Source organism: Panulirus ornatus, chromosome 7 (genome assembly GCF_036320965.1).
Source record: "Panulirus ornatus isolate Po-2019 chromosome 7, ASM3632096v1, whole genome shotgun sequence".
Lineage (NCBI taxonomy): Eukaryota > Metazoa > Arthropoda > Malacostraca > Decapoda > Palinuridae > Panulirus > Panulirus ornatus.
In genome coordinates, this window is record NC_092230.1 from 2140297 (window position 1) to 2164180 (window position 23884).

General features: G+C 45.1%; 1 protein-coding gene across 9 annotated transcripts in view; it reads left to right on the forward strand.

Annotated features, from left to right (window-relative positions):
* Nucleotides 1–23884, forward strand: part of LOC139749365 (uncharacterized) — a 492874-nt gene that overhangs the window by 383899 nt on the left and 85091 nt on the right. For 2 of the 9 annotated variants that reach the window (XM_071663129.1, XM_071663131.1), the window contains one exon: nt 19578–19755. The exons of the other annotated variants lie outside the window; for them this stretch is intronic. The gene's annotated coding sequence lies outside the window, so the exon portion shown is untranslated. The remainder of the gene's footprint in view (nt 1–19577; nt 19756–23884) is intronic. 9 annotated transcript variants of the gene reach the window in all.

Sequence of the window (23884 nt, forward strand, 5' to 3'; positions counted from 1 at the left end):
ACAATGTGATGTGTGGTGGGGTTGGTCTTCACCTGAGGACAATGTGATGTGTGGTGTGGTAGGTCATTAACTGAGGAGAGTGATTGGTGTGGTGTGTTTTGGTGTGGTAGGCCTGGTGTTGGTGGTAGATGTGGCACCACAAACATGAGTCCACATACTTCAAGGCCCAGGATATGAAACATGACATTATCTCTCGTTATCACTGAAACCTCAGACTGTCACCATTCAGTCATACAGTTAAGACTGACGCCTCGGCATTGTTAGTGATGGTACTGTAGTTAGTCGGGCATTTCATGATAAGGAAATTAAAGAAGCCAGAGTTTATTACTGTGACGGGTCACAAGATCGCTTCCATCAATGTGAAAAATTAGAAAGTTATGATATTGTGAGTGTGGAGGATTCCGCTGGTGTTGCACCTTTAATGTTGGCCTCAGCCTGAACCTGACGTGCTGCCTACACCTGCTGCACCACCCTGTGTCTTACACCTACTGCACCACCCTGTGTCTTAAACCTACTGCACCACCCTGTGTCTTACACCTGCTGCACCACCCTGTGTCTTACACCTTCTGCACCACCCTGTGTCTTACACCTGCTGCACCACCCTGTGTCTTACACCTACTGCACCACCCTGTGTCTTACACCTACTGCACCACCCTGTGTCTTACACCTGCTGCATCATCCTGTCCCTACACCAGTTGTGTCACCGTTTTCCTGCACCTGTTTTATCATGCTGTCAGAACACCTGTCGTATCATCCTGTCTCTTCACCTTCTGTATCACCCACTACCTAAACCTGTTGTATTCCTCTGTCTCTCCACCTGTTGTATCACTCTGTCCCTACAACTGCTGCATCACCCTGTCCCTACATCTGCTGTATCACCCTGCCCCGTCCCTACACCTGCTGTATCACCCTGTCTCTACACCTGCTGTATCACCCTGTCCCTACATCTGCTGAGGAAGACAAGCTCTCTGATGCAGACCTGGTGCCCAACTTACACTGGTAAACAACATGTTACAGGCACGACAGTCATGGGAGACTGTGTACAATACCACCTCTGAAATCCGTGTGTGCCATATGGACGACAAGAGAGAACACCTTAAACCCCCCCGCCGGGGCCCAAGAGTCTTCACCACCTTGCCATGTACCATCATCAGAAACATGGTGCACGGTAGACAAGTTCAAGAGCGCACTGCACCTACAAAGTGGACCACACCAGCCATGGTTGTGTGGGGCTATGTGGACCTGAAACCATGTCGTCCTGGGTTATGTACATTGTTCACTTCTATAATTTCAGGTAGCTGGCCTCTCAGGAGTCTTGTGAAGATTTTAATGATGGCGCGATGTTAACGCTGTCGGTCGCTAGTAAGATCATGACCGCTTTACTTCTCCCTTTTGTGGAGTTGGTCGAAGTAGGTCAGTTTCAGATTCTCGGGAACGATGCCAGATTCTTGACATTTTCTCTGCTGGGGATATTTAGTTAGGAGTGTGTTGGATTACTCTGTGCAGACTGAGTTTCCCGTGAGTCCGGGCCTGGGGCTGAGTACATGGTCATGCTCTCAGTGGCCCTCTCGAAATCTTGTGTTGAGTTGATGATATCTGCTGTGTACACTTGGGTGGGGTGGGGGAGATGACTACGAAGTCTGTTGGCTCATGAGTATGTAATGTTTTGGGCTCGCTGAGTACTATTGCTTCCGTAGAATCACACTCATCCCTCTCCAGCCATTTGTAATATTACCTTATGTTTTAAGTGGGCCAGCGGAGTGTATGGTCCTGGATTTACACCACAAACCATATGAGTCATCAAGGTGTACGTAGGGAAGTCATACCAGTGTTCTAACTCCCTTATGTCTTATCAGTCGAGTTACCAGTGGTCCAACTCGTTCGTTTATGTGAGTTTCCAATGTTTTCATTCGAGTTACCCAGTGGTCCAACTCGGATTTATTTGAGTTTCCTGTAGGGTCTCTTGTGTTTCATAACGTACACGTGCATTGTCTCAACTCACGAGATTGATCGGTGACCACAGTTTCCTTCGGTCTACAGCAGACCAGAGATATATTCTCCAGAGGGATAGACGAAATCTGGTTAAGTTTAATGCCTCCAAGATCCAGTTTCATCACATCTCCTTATCGACCGTTCCTCACAACTTTCCTCTCTCCTTTGACCGTTCTGTAATCCTACCCCATAACTCATTGAACATATTTCGTATTACTGTAACATCCACTCTGTCGTGGAAACCCCAAATTACGGGAATAGCTAAGTCTCCCTATAAGAAACTGGGTGCCTGTGTAGATGTCGAAATTTCTTTTCTTCTGAATAGTTGCTTCGTTTATACATAGGATTGATTCGTTCTTGTGTGGAGTACTGCTCTCACATGTAGGGTGGTTCTAGCTCTGTATCCTTTACATGACAGAATTGCGTCGGAAGCGGTCCACCTTATAAACTGTCCCAGGCTAACTTCCAAACTTGGCCCGCTTGCCCCACGCCGCTATTTTTTTTAATAGCTGAGACGACACGGACAACTAAAGCCCTAATCGAGGTCATATCATAAACCCTATATATATATATATATATATATATATATATATATATATATATATATATATATATATATATATATATGTACATGTATATATCTCCCAGCCTGAGCCGGGTATCCATTTTATCGACCAACCGCTAGGGGTGAATGAACCGCTGGGTTGACTGTGGACTGACTACCGCATCCAGGATTACAATCAATGCGCTCAACCCTGGGTGACCCGTGAATGCTTCACGGCCAGGAACGCTAACAGCTACATCACGGAGTTCACTTTCCTTCATATATCGGTATTATTTTGGTGTTGCTCCCGAGAGCTAGCTGCCTGTGTGCCCCCCACCACTAGCTAGACCACGCAATACTCGGCAAGCTGCTGCGTCACATGATTATTCTGAGGCCGTTGGTGACTCAAGGGTGAGCCGCTTTGGTAATTGTTTCTTTCCCTACACCTCGAAGCTCTGGAACTCTCTACCCTCTCATGTCTTTCCCAAGAACATTTACTTGGCTCATTGTAAAAGACACGTTTTTCCACTTCCTCCAAAATTCTTGAATACTTTTCTTTGTCTCTTTTTATTTTTTCTCTTTCGTTAGCCTCTCTATATTAAGGACCGGCCTTGATTTGGACTTTGGTCCATGACTGGACAATAAAGCTTTTCTCGCAGAGATGGATAAGTTGATGCATCTCAGTACCACCCAGTGTATTACTCCTGACCCAGGTGACACCTGCAGTCTCCATTACCACGTATGGGAAGTAAGCTGGAAAACTCTTGATAAACGTCATTTTCGTCGCGTCGTAAAGTAACTGGAATTGACCAAAGCTGTCTCTTTTGTGAGTGTCGTGCCTGCCTGACCACTGATACCGTATCAAGGAACTTCATGACTACAATAATTATGATTCCATTTAACCCAGGCAGCACCTCGACGTTCTTTATGTTGCTTATAGAAGTCAACAGTGTCTACGTGACTCCATGTGCTTGTAGGCTGTACTCCAGTTCATCACCATCATCACCCAGCCATCCAGTTGTCTTCCAGTTCATCACCCAGCCGTCCAGTTGTCTTCCAGTTCATCACCATCATCATCCAGCCGTCCAGTTGTCTTCCAGTTCATCACCATCATCACCCAGCCGTCCAGTTGTCTTCCAGTTCATCACCATCGTCATCCAGCCGTCCAGTTGTCTTCCAGTTCATCACCATCATCATCCACCTCAGAGGAAGGCTCTCTTCTTTTGGAGGAACCTCTATGATCAGTGAGGTCTGGAGGCACCTCTCCTCAAGGACCAGACCTCCACCGGTGCTGGGAGTGACGGTGGGGGGGACGTTGCCAAGGCAACTTCCAGTTTCCATACAGGGCTGAGTAACTGGAAAAGCCAGCCGCTACCTGCTTTATGTAGCGACTGTGTGACTACTGCCTGTGAGTGACAGGTATGATTCCTCCCTGACCAGTGGCCACGACTGACATCCAAGACAGCCATATGCCAAAGCCCACCAGCTGAACACACTCTACCTCTCCGTAGTGAAGACAGACCGTTGTGTGTCGCCGGCCGCTGAGGGACCAGGGTGGCCAACAGTGTCCTCAGCTCTTTTATAATGACCAGTAACCTCAGCACGATGATCTGGCGGGGTATATGTACCCTAGTACCAGGAGAGGATGGTTCCTCTCACACGACACTACCAGGAGAGGCTGGCCCCTCTCACACGACACTACCAGGAGAGGCTGGCCCCTCTCACACGACAATACCATTAGAGGTTAGTCCCTCTCACACGACAGTACCAGGAGAGGCTGGCCCCTCTCGCACGACACTACCAGGAGAGGCTGGCCCCTCTCACACGACAATACCATTAGAGGTTAGTCCCTCTCACACGACAGTACCAGGAGAGGCTGGCCCCTCTCACACGACAATACCATTAGAGGTTAGTCCCTCTCACACGACAGTACCAGGAGAGGCTGGCCCCTCTCACACAACAGTACCAGGAGAGGCTGGCCCCTCTCACAAGACATCAGAACCATCAGCGTGCCATCACAACCAACACATCACAACCAGCACATCACAACCAACACATCACAACCAGCACATCACAACCAACACATCATAACCAGCACATCACAACCAGCACATCATAACCAACACATCATAACCAACACATCATAACCAGCACATCACAACCAGCACATCACAACCAGCACATCACAACCAACACATCATAACCAACACATCATAACCAGCACATCACAACCAGCACATCACAACCAACACATCCCACAACAGAGGGACGAGAAGGTCATGTTGTGACGTCATTGACGTGTACAGGAGGAAGCACTCACTGTAGCCACTACTGGTCAGTTCCCCTCAGCTTTTGCCTCGGCAGCCATCAGTTCCTCGTACCGACATCTTCCTCCTGTATTATAACGTTTCGGCCCAAAAAAAACAAATGATCCCAGTTGGTTTTCCGTCGTTCCCTGGAGACTGTGAGAACCACACGAACTTATTCAAACAGGGTCCACTGACCCTTTCCTCTGTGAGGCGCCAGGGATGACGCAGGGAAGAAATAAACCAGTTTTTGTGTGAGTTTCTCAGTTTAACTTATCAGAGCCACTGATGGTGGCAAGCAGGAGGTAACCTGACGTGCTACAGTCCTTCACCCTTGCCTTCACCCCTCCGTGTCACTCCTGTGTCCTTACCTTCACCCCTCCGTGTCACTCCTGTGTCCATACCTTCACCCCTCCGTGTCATTCCCATGCCCCTACCTTCTCCCCTCGATTTAACACTTACTCAACACCTACTCACCCAGGATGTCAGCCTAAGGGCGTAACCCTCACCCTTACCATGTACTTACAGAACCTTCAGGTTGGACTTCATCTGTTTTCTGAAATTATATTGCCGACATGACTCGCTGGATCGGTGTTGTTCATGGTGTATCACATGAGCCACATTAATAGGTGCCTCAGGTTACGTACTGTACCTGGCACGATACTGTACCGTACCATCGTACCTGGTAAGTTAGCGTACTACATGGTACATTTCTGTACCTGGCAGGATGTTGTACCATAATTAACGGTACTGTACATGGCAGCTGTTGTGGTACTGATGATCTGCTGTTGTGGTACTGATGATCTGCTGTTGTGGTACTGATGATCTACTGTTGTGGTACTGATGATCTGCTGTTGTGGTACTGATGATCTACTGTTGTGGTACTGATGATCTACTGTTGTGGTACTGATGATCTACTGTTGTGGTACTGATGATCTACTGTTGTGGTACTGATGATCTACTGTTGTGGTACTGATGATCTACTGTTGTGGTACTGATGATCTGCTGTTGTGGTACTGATGATCTACTGTTGTGGTACTGATGATCTACTGTTGTGGTACTGATGATCTACTGTTGTGGTACTGATGATCTGCTGTTGTGGTACTGATGATCTACTGTTGTGGTACTGATGATCTACTGTTGTGGTACTGATGATCTGCTGTTGTGGTACTGATGATCTGCTGTTGTGGTACTGATGACACAATGATCTGGCGCTGTATCGACCCTGATAATCTTCCTAGCTGTTCATGACGTCATCAGTGACGTACACCACATCCTGTACAAGAGATCATCATTTGTTGAGCGGATTGTGGGCCTGTGTTGTGCGTCCCAGGTACAGACGACAGCTGTAGTGAGGGTACAGACGACAGCTGTAGTGAGGGTACAGACGACAGCTGTAGTGAGGGTACAGACGACAGCTGTAGTGAGGGTACAGACGACAGCTGTAGTGAGGGTACAGACGACAGCTGTAGTGAGGGTACAGGCGACAGCTGTATTGAGGGTACAGGCGACAGCTGTATTGAGGGTACAGGCGACAGCTGTGGTGAGGGTACAGGCGACAGCTGTGGTGAGGGTACAGGCGACAGCTGTAGTGAGGGTACAGAGAGCACTTTAGTGGCGTTACAGACACCATTTTCGGTGTGCTGTGTTTGGTGACCGCCGCTGCTGTGGTGGTGGTGTCGGAGGTTGCCGTGGTAACAGTTGGCAGGAGGCACAGGGACTGGGTTTTGGGTAAGTTGGCGGGGTAAAACCTTAAGATTACCCCTTGCACAACCCTTCCGGCCAGCCCACTTCATCTCTCCCTCCTGGTGTATAACCTGGCCTAGACTGAGGAGAAGGAGGGGACCTCTGGCTCCAGAGCCTGCCAGACACAACCCTGGGATATCCCAAGGTAAGTAGGAAGGTTAGTATGAAGCTGGGTGAATAATTAGTCTTCTCTTTTTATGAATATGTTGTCATCTTTATGTTCAAACCTCTTCCTTCTGTTCCACATTCTTTTGTGATATTTACAGTCTCTCTCTCTCTCTCTCTCTCTCTCTCTCTCTCTCTCTCTCTCTCTCTCTCTCTCTCTCTCTCTCTCTCTCTCTCTCTCTCTCTCTCTCTCTCTCTCTCACCGACTGCCATGGCCAGAATTCGAACCTATGCGGGCGATCCCTTGGTTTTTGGCTCGTGGATGCGTCACGATAAGGTCATATGGCGGGTCAGACTTGTGAGGTCATGAAGGTCACCGGTACCGTGAGGCACAAAAGGAGCCTGACTCTCTCAAGTGGCACTACATATTGGATACCACGTGACCTCTTCTCTCATGCCCTGGTTCAGTCTGCTAACAGTACTTCGCCCCCTGTATACCACACCGTTCCAGTTCACTCTATCCCGTGCTTGCCTTTCACCCTCCTACATATTCAGTCCTCGGTCACTTGATATCATTTTTACTCCATTCTTTCATCTCCAATTTGTCTTCCCATGTTCCTTGTTCCCTCCACATCTGACATATATCGTCTTCGTGAACCTCTCCTCACTCATTCTCTCCATAAGTCCAAACCATTCAGGACATCTTCAGCTCTCTCAGCCCCACTCCTCTTGTTGCCACACCTATCTTTAACCCCTTTGATTACTTACTCGATCAAACCACCTCACACCATATATTGTCCTCAAACATTTCATTTTCAACACATCCACCCTCCTCCGCACAACACATCCACCCTCCTCCGCACAACACATACACTCTCCTCCGCACAACACATCCACCCTCCCCCGCACAACACATTCACCCTCCTCCGTACAGCCTTAGCTATAGCCTATGCCTCGCATCAAAATGACATCGTTGGAAATATCATATCTTCAAGCACACATAGTTTCAGGTAAAAGTGTGAACTTAATGTTACATTCATTTGCATTTTAATTTTGAAATACATTAGACCTTTCGAGCACACGAACGCTGCCTATCTTCAGTTAAATTGATATAATTGATCCAACACAATATAACGAACAAAACAGGAATGATTTTAGTGATGCCTAGAGTCCATGTGGTCGTGTGTTTTAGAGAATGTTAATGATGAATTCATTAGTTGATCATAGAGAGTACAAGGCAGGAATGTCGGGAACAATTATCTTGTTGATCTGTCAGTTAACCTACATGTGGGTGCAGTAATGTAGGAAAATTTGGACTGCCGGTGTTGTGTATCTTCTTTTGAGTCACGTAAGACGTACTGCCACCGGGCCACACTGTATTGTACAGCACCGTTTGGCCAAGTGTCTGTCACTGAAAAAAGGAGATGTGCTTTGATAGGCACGAGGGATATATATCCTTGTCCCTGATATGTGGCGATTCTCACAGTACTCGTTCAAGCAGCGTTTAATCTCTGGTGAATGTTTGTACAATTCTGGATGGTGGAATCTGCGTCCTTCCCCATACCGGCATTCATCCTTCCTCAGCCAGTTCGAACCTTTTCTCGGGTGTTTAGGTTTACGTTTTCCCCGGTACGACAATGCCAGTCTTGCCTCACACGCGATTTCCCTTCGTGTAAGATCCACAGACTTTGTCCATCCCTCGGACTGGTTGTTCATTTACTGCATATTATCTCCCTCTCCGTGTGTGTGTGTGTGTGTGTGTGTGTGTGTGTGTGTGTGTGTGTGTGTGTGTGTGTGTGTGTGTGTGGCCAGGCCCGAGAGAGTTTCCTGGCCTCCACTTTCTCCCTCTCCTTCCATACCTGAGTCAGAGACCGTGTCTCGCTCTCTCTTGTAAACATGTCTGTGCTTGTCTTGTCTTGGCTTCCACTTACTCTCTCTTCCCATACCTAGATCAGCGTCTCTGTCACTTTCTGTGCTCATATCTTTGGTTGAAGTTTCCTGACCTCCACTTTTAACTTTGAATTCCACATTGGACTTTCCCTCTGTAGCTGGGACAGTCTACTAGGTGTACTAGATCCTTCTCCACAATAGCAATTCCCATTTCAGAATTTTCGTCTGGCTGTGATGTGTGGCTTTCTCTGCTCGATGTAGCGTGAGGATAGTGCCTTTCTAAACCTTTCCTTATCCTCTTCAGATTCCCATTTAAGATTTCCAGAAGACATATTTTTCACTTTTCCAAAATTCTTAAGTACTTCACCTTGCCTTTACCTTTTCCCGTCCATTAACCACTCTATAATTCCACTTAAGACCTGGCTTAGATGTGGGCATCTGTCCGTAACTGGAACCTCCAACTTTTTTTTTCTTTTTTTGAAGTCCAGATCTCAATGGAAATGTAGAGAGATTAACGAGAGAGAGAAAAAGGGGACGCAAGGAAATGTATTTACGAATTTTGGAGGAAGTGAAAATCTTGTCATCTAAAATGTACCAGGTTGTGATTGTTGGGAAAAGACATGCGAGGGTAGAGTTCTACAACGGCCCACCCTTCAGTTGCCAACAGCCACACAGTAATCATGTGACGCAGCAGCTTGCCCGGTATTGCTTGATGTAGATAGTGGTGTGGGCACACAAGCAGCCAGCTCTCGGGAGCAAAAACCAAAGAAATACCTGTAGAGGAGGGAAAGTGAACCAACATTGCGGCGTAGGGCTAGCAGATCCAGTTTTGAAGTTAGCCTGAGCGAGTTTATAAGTTAGACGCTTTTCAACTCTGTCAAGTAAGGATGCAGAGCTAGAACCACCCCAGATGTGAAAGCAGTTCTCCATAAAAGGACGGATCAGTCCTATGTATAAACAGAGCAACTGTTTGGAAGAGAAGAAATTTCAACATCTTTATTTAGAGGCAAACCTATCTGTTTCCGTAATGTGGGGTTTCCAAGATCAAGTGGATGTTACAGCAATACCAATTATGTTCATTGAGTTGATACGTGGAATTACAGAACAGTCAAAGGAGGGAGGAGAGTTGTAAGGCATTGTCAATACAGAGATGGGCAGGAACTGAGTATTGGAGGCATTAAACTTTATCAGATTTCGTCAGCACCAATGAGATATCCTGTCCAAGTCTGAGTTTATTGAAGTTGTGTCGAGGCGAGAAACAGATCGAGTGAAGAGAGCAGGATTGAAGGATTAAGAAGAATGCAATGTTGAATCGTCAGTGTACGAGTATATTTGGTAATTTGTGGAGGACAGAAAAGTTTTGATGAAAAAGAAAAAAATGTAGGAGACAGGACAGAACCTTGAGGACACCGCTGTTGAAGAAAAGTGGAGAGACATCCATCTTCAACCACGGAGATAGATCGACCAGAGAGGAAACTATGCTTACGAAAGAGGTAAGCTGTCACCTGTTCTGCCTAGATGGATACATGATAGCAATAAGGGAAAAGAAGTTAAAGTAAGGGAAGAATTAGCCCCCTTGAAAAAGCCCCCATGAAGTTTCAAGAAATAATGTAAGATGATCCATTCAGCCAATGCATAATGGGAATAGTAATTGTAGGGAAGAAGAGGAAAGTGTTATTATTATTATAAACTCCTCCAAAGAATTGCAACGATCCGGAACACATAAACAATAACAATGAAGAAACAATCAATATGGTACAGGATTCAGCGAAACGCCCGTTTCATATAGATGGTAAAGTACTGATAATGGAGGATTCCAATGAGAAGGAGATAGCTTGGGGGAATTTGGATTCTCGTGGCGATGGGAAGTCATGAAGACGCAAGTTTTTAGATTGTATACATGAACATATCCTGCACCAGCATGTCACAGAGCACACTAGGATGAGAGGGACTCATACACCATCATTACTATACCTTATGTTCACTCATACTAGCATGAATATCTTCACTCATGCTGGCATGAATATCTCCACTCATGCTAGCATGAATGTCTCCACTCATGCTAGCATGAATATCTCCACTCATGCTAGCATGAACATCTTCACTCATACTAGCATGAATATCTTCACTCATACTAGCATGAATATCTCCACTCATACTAGCATGAATATCTTCACTCGTACTAGCATGAATATCTTCACTCATGCTAGCATGAATATCTTCACTCATACTAGCATGAATATCTTCACTCATACTAGCATGAATATCTTCACTCATACTAGCATGAATATCTTCACTCATACTAGCATGAATATCTCCACTCATACTAGCATGAATATCTTCACTCATACTAGCATGAATATCTTCACTCATACTAGCATGAAGATCTTCACTCATACTAGCATGAATATCTTCACTCATACTAGCATGAATATCTCCACTCATGCTAGCATGAATATCTTCACTCATACTAGCATGAATATCTCCACTCATACTAGCATGAATATCTTCACTCATACTAGCATGAATATCTTCACTCATACTAGCATGAATGTCTTCACTCATACTAGCATGAATATCTTCACTCATACTAGCATGAATATCTTCACTCATACTAGTATGAATATCTTCACTCATACTAGCATGAATATCTTCACTCATACTAGCATGAATATCTTCCCTCATGCTAGCATGAATATCTTCCCTCATGCTAGCATGAATATCTTCACTCATGCTGGAATGAATGTCTTCACTCATACTAGCATGAATATCTTCACTCATGCTGGCATGAATATCTTCACTCATACTAGCATGAATATCTTCACTCATACTAGCATGAACATCTTCACTCATGCTAGCATGAATATCTTCACTCATACTAGCATGAATATCTTCACTCATACTAGCATGAACATCTTCACTCATACTAGCATGAATATCTTCACTCATACTAGCATGAATATCTTCACTCATACTAGCATGAATATCTTCACTCATACTAGCATGAATATCTTCACTCATACTAGCATGAATATCTTCACTCATACTAGCATGAACATCTTCACTCATGCTAGCATGAATATCTTCCCTCATGCTAGCATGAATATCTTCCCTCATGCTAGCATGAATATCTTCCCTCATGCTAGCTAGGATAATGAGGACATTATAAGTACGATACACCGGATGGAGGAAGTGATCATATGTTGTGGTGACGAAGTGACCAGTTCTCGTAGTGTTGTAGTGGCTGCTTATTGTAGTGCAGTAGCGACCGGTTGTTGTAATACAGAGAGAGAGAGAGAGAGAGAGAGAGAGAGAGAGAGAGAGAGAGAGAGAGAGACAGACAGACAGACAGACAGACAGACAGACCAACCGAGGGAGAGAACAAGCACCTGTTTCCCCGGTCCCCCCAGCCCAGCACCTGGCTCCCCGGTCCCCCCGGCACCGCACCTGGTGTTTTAGCCTCCCTCCCCCGTCCAGACCCAGCTAAAGGAGTTGCATGAGTAGACACCTTTAGGTCGAAACCATCTGACCTTGTCCCAGTGGTATTGCTTCCCTTCTGACCTTATCTCAGTGGTATAGCTCCCCTCATGACCTTGTCCCAGTGGTATTGCTTCCAATCTGACCTTATCTCATTGGTATAGCTCCCCTCATGACCTTGTCCCAGTGGTTTTGCTTCCCTTCTGACCTTATCTCATTGGTAAAGCTCCCCTCATGACCTTGTCCCAGTGGTTTTGCTTCCCTTCTGACCTTATCTCAGTGGTATAGCTCCCCTCATGACCTTGTCCCAGTGGTTTTGCTTCCCTTCTGACCTTATCTCAGTGGTACAGCTCCCCTCATGACCTTGTCCCAGTGGTATTGCTTCCAATCTGACCTTATCTCAGTGGTACAGCTCCCCTCATGACCTTGTCCCAGTGGTATTGCTTCCAATCTGACCTTATCTCAGTGGTATAGCTCCCCTCATGACCTTGTCCCAGTGGTATTATTTACATTTTGACCTCAACACCACATACCTGAGCATCCAGCTGGCAACCTATACAACACACACCTGAGCATCCAGCTGGCAACCTATACAACACACACCTGAGCATCCAGCTGGTACCCATGACGTCACATACCTAAGCCCCCAGCTGGTACCCATGACGTCACATACCTGAGCATCCAGCTGGTACCTATGCATAGTGTTAGGGACTTCAGTGTTTCCAGTGTCCTTGTGGATGTTGCCTTTGGTTGGGTAGGTCTCGTTGCTGTGATCAATAAACCCGTCAGTCCACAAACCCCCTCCTCTGGGAAGGTTCATATTTCAACACAAGTTGTTAACTTACACTGTAAAGAACTTTGTAAAGTTTCCAGTTGGAAAATTTGCATGTGGATGAGAGGTTCTATGAGAAGGTTGACTACAGGGGAAACATTTCCTCCTCTTTTTTTTTTTTTTTTTCCTGTGAACACAAGTGAAGTCTCAGGAGTCGAACACAGGTGGCCACAGGTTTTCTGGTGTGATGAATGTTAAACGTGGAATAAATTCTGTTATGTGTGCACCAGAGGGCGGGTCAAGGACGGCATTTGAATGAGTTTGCTGCTTTTGTCGCTTCCAGTCTTTTTTTTTTTTTATTCTTTTTCGAATCTTTGATGTAATTGAATAGCTTAAGAGGATTTATCCTGGCGGTGTCTGTCTGAATGTTTGAGGAAGGATGAATTGTTCTTGTGTGCTCGTGTACTGACCTGGGGTGGCAGGATGACATTATATCTACCAAAGTATCTACTTTACTTCCCAGCTATCTACCTACCTACCAAAAACCTCTCCACCTACCTACCTACCTACCTACCAACCTACTTGCCTACCTTCCTAAAACCCACCCACTTACCTACCTAGCTACCCACATACCTGCCTACGTACCTACCTCCTTACCTACCTGCCTACATTCTCACCATAAGATCCTTTTGAGGCTGTTTTGTTATAGATCAGTGTGGTAGAGATCAGAAGGTTTACAAAGGATTCAAGGAGGATAACCTGCAAATTGTCAAAGGGGCGCAAATAATGCTAATTCATGGACTTGCTACGATGTATTTGTCAAATCTATCCTCATACGTATCTGTAGTCCTGATGCCAGTAGATCATTCCGTGTGTTAACAATCTTATTGAAGGAAAAGTACTTCGCCTCCTTCAAAGTGAAATCAAGACGAATCAAGTCTTAATGTAACTTGAACGATCAAGGTTATGGAAGCCTTTGATGATTTTCAATAGTTGTATTAGATCGCCTTTTAGCCTTCTCGTTTCTAAGGTAAAGAGATCTGTGACGTTTAATGGACTCTCATAGGATTTGTTTCTCTGCTGGGGAATCATCTTGGAAGCTTGACTCTGCACTCCCTCCATTCTGTCTGTCTTTTTAATGTAGGATGACCAACACTGAACACAATATTCAACAGTGGGACGAACTAATGAAGTAAAAAGAGTAAGGATGACTACCGTAGACTTGAATTCGAAGGCCCTTCCCATGAATCAGAAATTTTGTTTGCTATTTTCACAGCTTCCGTTCTCTGCTCACTTGGGTATAGATCACCAGAGATGATTACGCCCAAGTCTTATTCCTCATTTACCTTTTGTAGTTCAACAGAGTTCTTGCTATAGCATGTCTGTTCGTTTTTGCTACCGATATGTAAAACTTTGTACTTTTTCATGGTAAAAGCCATTTACCACCTATGAACCCAGTCCAGCAGTTTGTCCATGTCAGTTTGAAGCTGCAAATGTTCAAGTTCATTTGTAGGTTTATTCCCCAGCGTCGTATCATCAGCCAATTTTGATATCTTGCAATGCAGCCCATTATCAGTATCATTGATATATATGAGAAAGAGAACCGGTCCCAAGACTGATCCTTGCGGCACTCCACTTGTTACCCCTAACCATTCTGAGGCTTGACCGTAAATCACAACTCTTTTTCCGGCCAGTCAACCAATATCCTATCCTCTGAAGTACAACCTCAAAAATTTTTTTAGCTCGTTACCTTTGATGAGGAACATTATCGAATGCTTTTCGAAAATCCAGAGAGAGAGAGAGAGAGAGAGAGAGAGAGAGAGAGAGAGAGACTTCATGTGCTTGACTGTCGTCATTCATGTTGATTATGTCAGAGGAGAAATCAAGCACAGTTGTCGGACATGAGCGATTTCGTGGACGACCATGCTGAGAATCGTTTATTAAGTGGTGGTCCTCTTAACGGTCTACAGTTCTATTTTGAATGATGGTTTCCATAAGTTTTCCTACCACAGACCTTGAGTGAATTGGACAATAATTTCCAGGCAGTGACTTATTACCTTTTTTTGAGTATCGGTGTTACATTAGCAAACTACCATTTATCTTCAACGTTTCCCGGAGCAGGCGACCTACTGAACAGGGCAGTTAAGGGTTTGACCAACTCATGTTTCTCCTTTTTCATTGTTCTCGGATAAAACGCATCAGGAGCTGCCGCTTTATTCGTTTCCATTCCGCTTATTATTGATAGTATATCTTCAGCCTTTATGGCAGTTTGTTGTGGTATGTTCTCCCTTATCAACGAAACTGAATCTGGGACACGGGTTGTGTCTTTGACCGTGAATACAAATGCAATCATAAAATGTTTTTTTTTCCCATAGCTTTGCTGTCTTGAACTAAGTCACCGTTTTCCATTATTGATGGACTTATTGACTGGTAATATCTCTCTTGCTTCTAACTTAACTGTAATACTCCCTAGGGTTTCTTTTTGCTAATTTCAGCCATATACTCATATTATTACCGTTTACGTTGTCATAAAACTCTCTTACTTTACGTAAATGGACATAGCCTACTCCATCATGCTGGTTATTGGCCTCTTTGAGTTTCATATGAGCTGCTTGATTAGAAACAGGCACAATTTTATGTCATCGATCCACCATCTTAGCTTCGCATTGGCACATATGTTCCCTCTACTGCTTTGAAGGTTTTACTGAAGCTTTTCCATGCTACGTTCATGTCATTTTTATTGACCATATCATCCAAGGTTCGCCTGCTGAGAGCAATGCGAAGATCATTAAATTTACAAGTTTAAAATCGAGTAGTTTTTCGCGACAGTCATGTTCATCAACATACCATGCTGTGCTGTAAGTGACCTCAAAAGTAATTTGTCGGTGATCACTCGTACCAAAGTTTTCTCCAGTCTCAACACTATTAACGAGATCCTCATTTGTAGTAAGAAAAAATCTAATATATTTTCGTCGCGAGTAGGTTTCTCGATTATTTGTATCAGGTCACTATCAAACAGATTTTAGGTAAAGTCCACATGGACCCGGAGCTACTGGAAAGTTATTCTCCCATTTATATACCGATGTGTTAGAATCCCCCACCACAATAGAATCTGGTTCATTATAATTTTCTGCCAACGGATCGTAAAGTCTTTCGTCTACCTCTGGTGTCTGTGCGGGAGACCTAAAAACTAATCCAACTGTTCTCTTCTTATGAAGTTTATCTTGCTTATCGACCAAGTTCAGGTCGACGTCATGAACGGCTACAATATTTTTTTATTAAACAGGATTTAAATAAGCTTTAGCAGAGAGCAAGACACGACCGCCTGCTTTGTTTCCCATAACCGTATTAAACAGTGTGTACCCTGCAATTGTGTGTTTTGCCTGGAAATCTCTATTGTTATCTAACCACCCATGGCATATGTGCTGTACCATTGTACCACAGATGTTATCAGCCATGGTATATGTGCTGTACCATTATACCACAGATGTTACCAGTCATGGCAGGTGTGGTGTACCATTGTACCACAGATGTTACCAGCCATGGCAGGTGTGGTGTACCATTGTACCACAGATGTTACCAGCCATGGCAGGTGTGGTGTACCGTTATACCACAGATGTTACCAGCCGCCACAGTCACTTGCTTTCCAGGGGAGACTCCGTTGTCCTTGGTAACGAGAGGACCGAGCAGAAGGGCAGCACTAAGGAGCCTGACCCCACCATCCCATCCTGCCTGACCCCACCAACCCCGTCCTGCCTGACCCGACTAACCCGTCCTGCCTGACCCCACCAACCCGTCCTGCCTGACCCCACCACCCCGTCTTGCCTGACCCCACCCACCCGTCCTGCCTGACCCCACCACCACGTCCTGCCTGATCCCACCACCCCGTCTTGCCTGACCCCACCATCCCGTCCTGCCTGACCCCACCACCCCGTCTTGCCTGACCCCACCAACCCGTCCTGCCTGACCCCACCACCCCGTCCTGCCTGACCCCACCAACCCGTCCTGCCTGACCCCACCACCCCCGAAATGTCTGACCCCACCACCCCGTCCTGCCTGACCCCACCAACCCGTCCTGCCTGACCCCACCACCCCGTCCTGCCTGACCCCATCAACCCGTCCTGCCTGACCCCACCACCCCGTCCTGCCTGACCCCACCACCCCATCCTGCCTGACCCCACCACCCCGTCCTGCCTGACCCCATCAACCCGTCCTGCCTGACCCCATCAACCCGTCCTGCCTGACCCCACCACCACGTCCTGCCTGACCCCACCACCCCGTCCTGCCTGACCCCATCAACCCGTCCTGCCTGACCCCACCACCCCCGAACTGTCTGACCCCACCAACCCCGTCCTGCCTGATGTTTGCTGATGACATGGCGCTGGTGGTAGATTCGAGTGAGAAACTGTAGAAGTTGGTGTGTTAGTTTGAAAGAGAGTGTGAAGAGAGAAAGTTGAGAGTAAATGGGAATATAAGCAAGGTTATTTTAGCATTGGAAAGAGTCAGGCTGGTTGAGATATAAGTTTGAATGGAGAGAATCTGGAGGAATTAGAGTGAGCTTTGACTGAGGTGAGTAAACATGAAAGTGGATGGCAAGATATGGATGATTATTAGTGCTTATACAACTCGCCATGTGATGAAACAACATGAAAGGCAAATGTTTTGTGAGCAGCTGAGTGAGTTTGTCACTTATAAGTACCTTAGTGGATCGAGAGTATCAGAACCTTGGATTATTTTGCCTACCTGCATTGGATCACCTCCTGACCTTCTCTTTCTTAGGCAACGTAAATTCAAATCGTTTTGTTAGTTGTCTTAAGATTTGTTTCTCAGTTCGGGTATCATCATAGGAATTCGTCTCTTAACGCTGTTATCTTCTCCGCTCCTACGTTCTCTCAGGTCTTCCACATCTAAACTTTAACCCCTCTTCCCTCACTCACTCCTCTGCTCCCCCTCATCTCATTACTTTTGGTCAAATATTAACTCAGCTTTCTCCTGTCACGCTTTTTCCCATGTCTGACATCAGATTTTGGAGCTTTCTTCCAATCTGCCACCGGAGCTGCGTCATCTGCAAACAGCACCCGAGTCATCTCCTACGTCCCGACCTCACTTCAGCAGACTATGGACCTCCCCCTACGTCATTACTCCTTTCATCAGCAGGTTTAAAAACTGTAGTGACATTAGACAACCTTGAGGTACACCCACCATCTGTTGCCAGACCACACACTCCCTCCCTCCCTTCACCCACACTTGCATTGACCTCCAGGTAAAGACTTGACACATTAGTACGTATGTGAAATATTAAAAAGCATTTCCTTTAAGTTGATTCATATATATATATATATATATATATATATATATATATATATATATATATATATATATATATATATATATATATTTTTTTTTTTTTTTTTTTTTTTTCTTTTTTTTTAAACTATTTGCCATTTCCCGCGTTAGCGAGGTAGCGTTAAGAACAGAGGACTGGGCCTTTTTTGGAATATCCTCACCTGGCCCCCTCTGTTCCTTCTTTTGGAAAATTAAAGGAAAAAAAAAAAAAAAAAACGAGAGGGGAGGATTTCCAGCCCCCCGCTCCCTCCCCTTTTAGTCGCCTTCTACGACACGCAGGGAATACGTGGGAAGTATTCTTAATCCCCTATCCCCAGGGATAATATATATATATATATATATATATATATATATATATATATATATATATATATATATATATATATATATATATTCATACTATACGCCATTTCTCTCATTAGGGAGGTAGCGTTAAGAACAGAGGACTGAGCCTTTGAGAGAAATCCTCACTTGGCCCACTTCTCTGTTCCTTCTTTCGGAAAATTAAAAACGAGAGGGGAGGATTTCCAGCCACCCGCTCCCTCCCCTTTTAGTCGCCTTCTACGACACGCAGGGAATACGTGGGAAGTATTCTTTCTCCCCTATCCCCAGGGATAATATATATATATATATATATATATATATATATATATATATATATATATATATATATATATATATATAGATGTGAACAGAGAGAGAGAATGGGAATTAAGAAGGACGGCAGTTAGTGACGCCACTCTTCGTTATTGTATTTCCGATTATCCTTGTTAACATGATAATGGAGCAGTTAGATTATTCTAATTGTGATAAATGAACCGAAGAACCTGCTCTGACTCTCAGCCAATGTTAAAGATTCAGAAGACATGCGACACCATGCCCTGCCCCCATCCTTCATTGTGTGGTCTGGTGGGCAGGTGGTGCTGGTGCTGGAACTGGTGTTCCCGGCATTGCGTTTATATTGCTCAATAATCCATCTAAAATAAAAGCAACGCCATTGACGTGCATGGAGACCTCAGGTCTTGTTATGAGTATAGGATCTACAGATCAAGTAGTGATAAGGGGAAGGATGTGTGAGGAGGAAGATGTCCTCTCTGGTGGACCACTTTTCATAATCTGTATTTTGTAGAGGATTATCTGCAGATTTCATCAGTGTTTTGTTATGGATTATCTACAGATACGTAATCATAATCAGTATTTTTGAAATGGATTATCTGCAGATATTCATTATAATTTTATGTATTATCTGCAGATAGGTCATTATAATTAGTATTTTGCTATAGAATATATGTACAGATAGGTCAGTATAATCATTGTATATAAGAAAGCTTTAGTTTTCTTTTGAAAGAGGACATTTTTTTATGAAAGAAATGAACTAATAGACACGTCTGTGTTGCAGGTACAGTACAATAATGTTCCTGAAGTCCGGTACCCGCAACACCACCGACTGGTGCCCCATATCGACCATCATCCTCGTGACTGGTAATGTACAACGCATGTCAAGTAGAGGCGTGCGAACATGGACAAGAGAACACAGCAACGACCCGAGAATCCACGAAATGACCAGCGCAAAAGTGGTACAGGGAGAACAAATGGGGCATCTCCCCTTGTGGGAGGGGGCGCAATTTATGTCCGCAAAGGTTTAGACAGACAAAAGAGGAAGCCAGAGGAAGCAGCCTATATTTTACTAGCAAATTACACAGTAGCGAGGAGTTGCAAGTGGGCTACAGTAGCCGCCAGACTGGTTGGGCAGAGCACATCGTCCACATATTTCATCACATCCAGGTTGTCCTGTTGCCTATCATGTTCTTGTAGTGTTCTTCATCCAACGGCTCCATGAACTCAACCGGCCCAGACTTGATACACAAAGTTGAGTTGGACGTATTCCCTTTTTGGAAAGATAGGTCCTCCTCCCTCAGGTTGTTGACCACTCTTTCATCTGGCTGGACTGCTCGCTTTCTAGGTGGCACATTGGTGAATAGCAGTGACTTTATGTGGGAACTCGACATCTTATTTGTTTCTGAACATTATATTTCGCAGCTTCCTGACCCAATCTTGACAGCTCTTCAGATGAGACACCCATATTGTTTCCATGACTTGGGAGAAAAGTTTGACCAGCCTCGTTGTCAGTTGGTGAGGGCATTACTTATGTCCCATAGGTATGCCAGGGTTAGGCGTAGACCCTTCGTGGTTGGTGTGCGAAGGTCTTCCTATGTAAGATACAGGAAGGATCTTGCCCCTGTCAAACCTCTTCAGAATATATTTCGTTTTCTGTTTGAAATGTGGTCTATAGCGCCCGCCACACTGGTGGGTGGAGCTTGGTGGAATAGGAGCGGAGTACGCGAGAGGGACTGACCAATCAGTGAGCGCCACGCTACAGCGATCAGGAATGTAATCCAACGGAATTGTATCCCCGTGTGAGGCGCTCTGTGTCATATTCAGTGTTCTCTTTCAGCTGAGGAAGACAAATGTGAAAAACATTTACAGTTAGATATTGATTATTTGCTGGTGTCTCGCTGCTACCTGTCCTGCAATCACTGGTAACATAACTCTACCACCATTGCCATCACTAACACCATACCTCCATCACCCTCACTATTAGCATCATACCTCTACCAACACTGGCACCATACCTCTACTACCATCGCAACCACCAGAGGTCAGGCTACTGGGTGTTGGCAGGCCAGAATACTGGATGTTGGCAGGCTAGACATTACAGAGTGATGGCACGCCAGAATACTAGGTGTTAGCAAGAACGAAAATCACATCAGCAGCGGCTGATGAAAGGCTACGAACAGACATAAACGAAGGCATCCTCTGGGCCACCGGGAACATGTTTTTTCGTAGCACATCATGTAAGGAGAGACCGCTGGAATTAAACTTGTTCTTCCTAAGCAAGAGGCGCCTCTGGGCCAAATTAATAAAAAGTTTTAAGATATTTAAGGGATTCAGTAACATCAATATTGACAATTTCTTTGCAGTAACGCCAGTTTTACCATCGAAAGGAAATTGACTAAAACTTGAGGTCACCGAATTAATCTGGACTGTGCGAAATATTTCTTTACCGACATTACTGATGCGTGGGATAAGCTTCCAGAAACACCCTTATTGTCTTCACAATTAGGCTTGGTAATCACTTGTCACTCTCCAGTATTGAATGATTCATTTAATCAACTCATCACAACGTACTGGAGTATCATGCTACTTTCTCACCCACTGATCTCTCCCTGGCCATGTTGTGGTAACATACCAACATTGATTAACCCATATCACCTGATTTGAGAGAGTAAGAGTTTTTGTATCATTCGCCAACATCAGGAATAATTTTGGCATAGTAAGTCAAGAAGCTGGAGCTCACGTTTACCCTTAGTGTTGCCTTTATAACAAAAGTGAAGAGATGTCTGTCGTTGTTGATGGACTGCATGACTTATTCATGTTCATTCTATCTCACGGCTTTCCTATAAACATTTCTTTCAAGCATATTATTCTTGTAAAAAAAAAAGAAAATTCCACTTTTCCGTCTGGCGTGTTGCCGGAGGAGTGGAAGGTGGGAAGGGAGCCTTTTTTTGTTTGGTTTTTTTTTTTTGCAATCCTTTCCTTCTGCTGCTTTCAAGTTATCTTTCAAGTGTGTATTTTTTTTAAGTAAGGATAAGGCCAGACTACCTCGTTTGGACCTCAGGTCTTAGTGCTTTGTGTATCTATGTAACTTTGTAACTCAATATGGGTAAGTTTCAACTCTTTCGGTGCGGGGAAAATGAATAAATCAAAAACTACCCTGAAAATCGGATATATACAGACTTTATCATACACCAGATGAATAATGTTACAGGCCTCAAAGTAATAATGCCCAACGACCTAACTTTCTGCGAACACAAAACAACAGTTGGCTTCTCCAGAAGAATGATGGGGTGGATCCTGCTAACTTTCAAGACAAGAGAAAACCAATGATGATTCTATTCACATCACCCTACAAGGCGAGTGAAATTGCAGAATGAGGAAGTGTTCAGAGATCTTTCACAGCCCATATGAAGTTAAATTATTGAAATGCTAAGGTTGTACTCCCTGGAGTGCAGACGGGAGAGGTATATCATCATCTCTACCAGGAAATTCCTAGAAGGTATTGTTTCCAACAACATTCGAAAACAATATCGTACTGGCACAACAATCATGGAAGACTTTGTAAAATACCACCTCTGAAATTCGTGTGTGCCATATGCACGACAACAGAGAACACACATCCCCGGGGCCCAAGAGTCTTCAACATCTTGCCATCTACCACCATCAGAAACAGCCTGGGATGCTGCGAGGTAGATAAGTTCAAGTACCTACCTACAAAGTGTACCAGACCACTCAGGTTGTGGAGGCTACATGGGCATGAGAGCTGCGGCCTCTAACAGCTAGGTCGACCAACGACCCAACCTAGCAACCTGATCCCAGCCCGGGCTGTGGGGGATGAAGACCCCGCTAAGACTTTACCCAGTATTCACCAGTACTGATTGCAGGGTATTGTTAGGTCAAACAGTAATGGGCGTTAGCCAGACAGTACAGGATGTTAGTAGACCAAACTGCAGGGGAGGCTAGACTACTGGGTGTTAGTAGGCCAGCCAGTACTAGGTTCTCGTAGACTAGACTACAGGGTAGGCCAGACTACTGCATGTTAGTAGGCCATTCAGTGCTGATTTTGGGTTGACCAGACCACTAGGTATTGACAGGTCGCACTGCACAGCAGTTCGTCATATGCCAACCACACTACCAGACCACAGTCCTTGTTGTGGTTGTTGTCAACACCCGAGCCTTGTGTTTCCCGGCAGTAGGTAGGTAGGTAGGTAGACTCGCTCCCGTGAACAGCTTCTCAAAGAAAATGAAACGTTTTCCAAGTTGCGGAGGATGCCAAGTTATGGAGGATGCCAAGTTACGGAGGATGCCAAGTTAACGGAGGATGCCAAGTTATGGAGGATGCCAAGTTACGGAGGATGCCAAGTTATGGAGGATGCCAAGTTACGGAGATGCCAAGTTACGGAGGATGCCAAGTTACGGAGGATGCCAAGTTACGGAGGATGCCAAGTTACGGAGGATGCCAAGTTACGGAGGATGCCAAGTTATGGAGGATGCCAAGTTACGGAGGATGCCAAGTTACGGAGGATGCCAAGTTATGGAGGATGCCAAGTTACGGAGGATGCCAAGTTACGGAGGATGCCAAGTTATGGAGGATGCTAAGTTACGGAGGATGCCAAGTTATGGAGGATGCCAAGTTACGGAGGATGCCAAGTTACGGAGGATGCCAAGTTACGGAGGATGCCAAGTTATGGAGGATGCCAAGTTACGGAGGATGCCAAGTTACGGAGGATGCCAAGTTATGGAGGATGCTAAGTTAACGGAGGATGCCAAGTTGCGGAGGATGCCAAGTTATGGAGGATGCTAAGTTACGGAGGATGCCAAGTTATGGAGGATGCCAAGTTAACGGAGGATGCCAAGTTATGGAGGTTGCTAAGTTAACGGAGGATGCCAAGTTGCGGAGGATGCCAAGTTATGGAGGATGCTAAGTTATGGAGGATGCCAAGTTAACGGAGGATGCCAAGTTAACGGAGGATGGAGGATGCCAAGTTACGGAGGATGCCAGGTTAAGGGAGGATGCTAAGTTAACGGAGGATGCCAAGTTGCGGAGGATGCCAAGTTGCGGAGGATGCCAAGTTATGGAGGATGCTA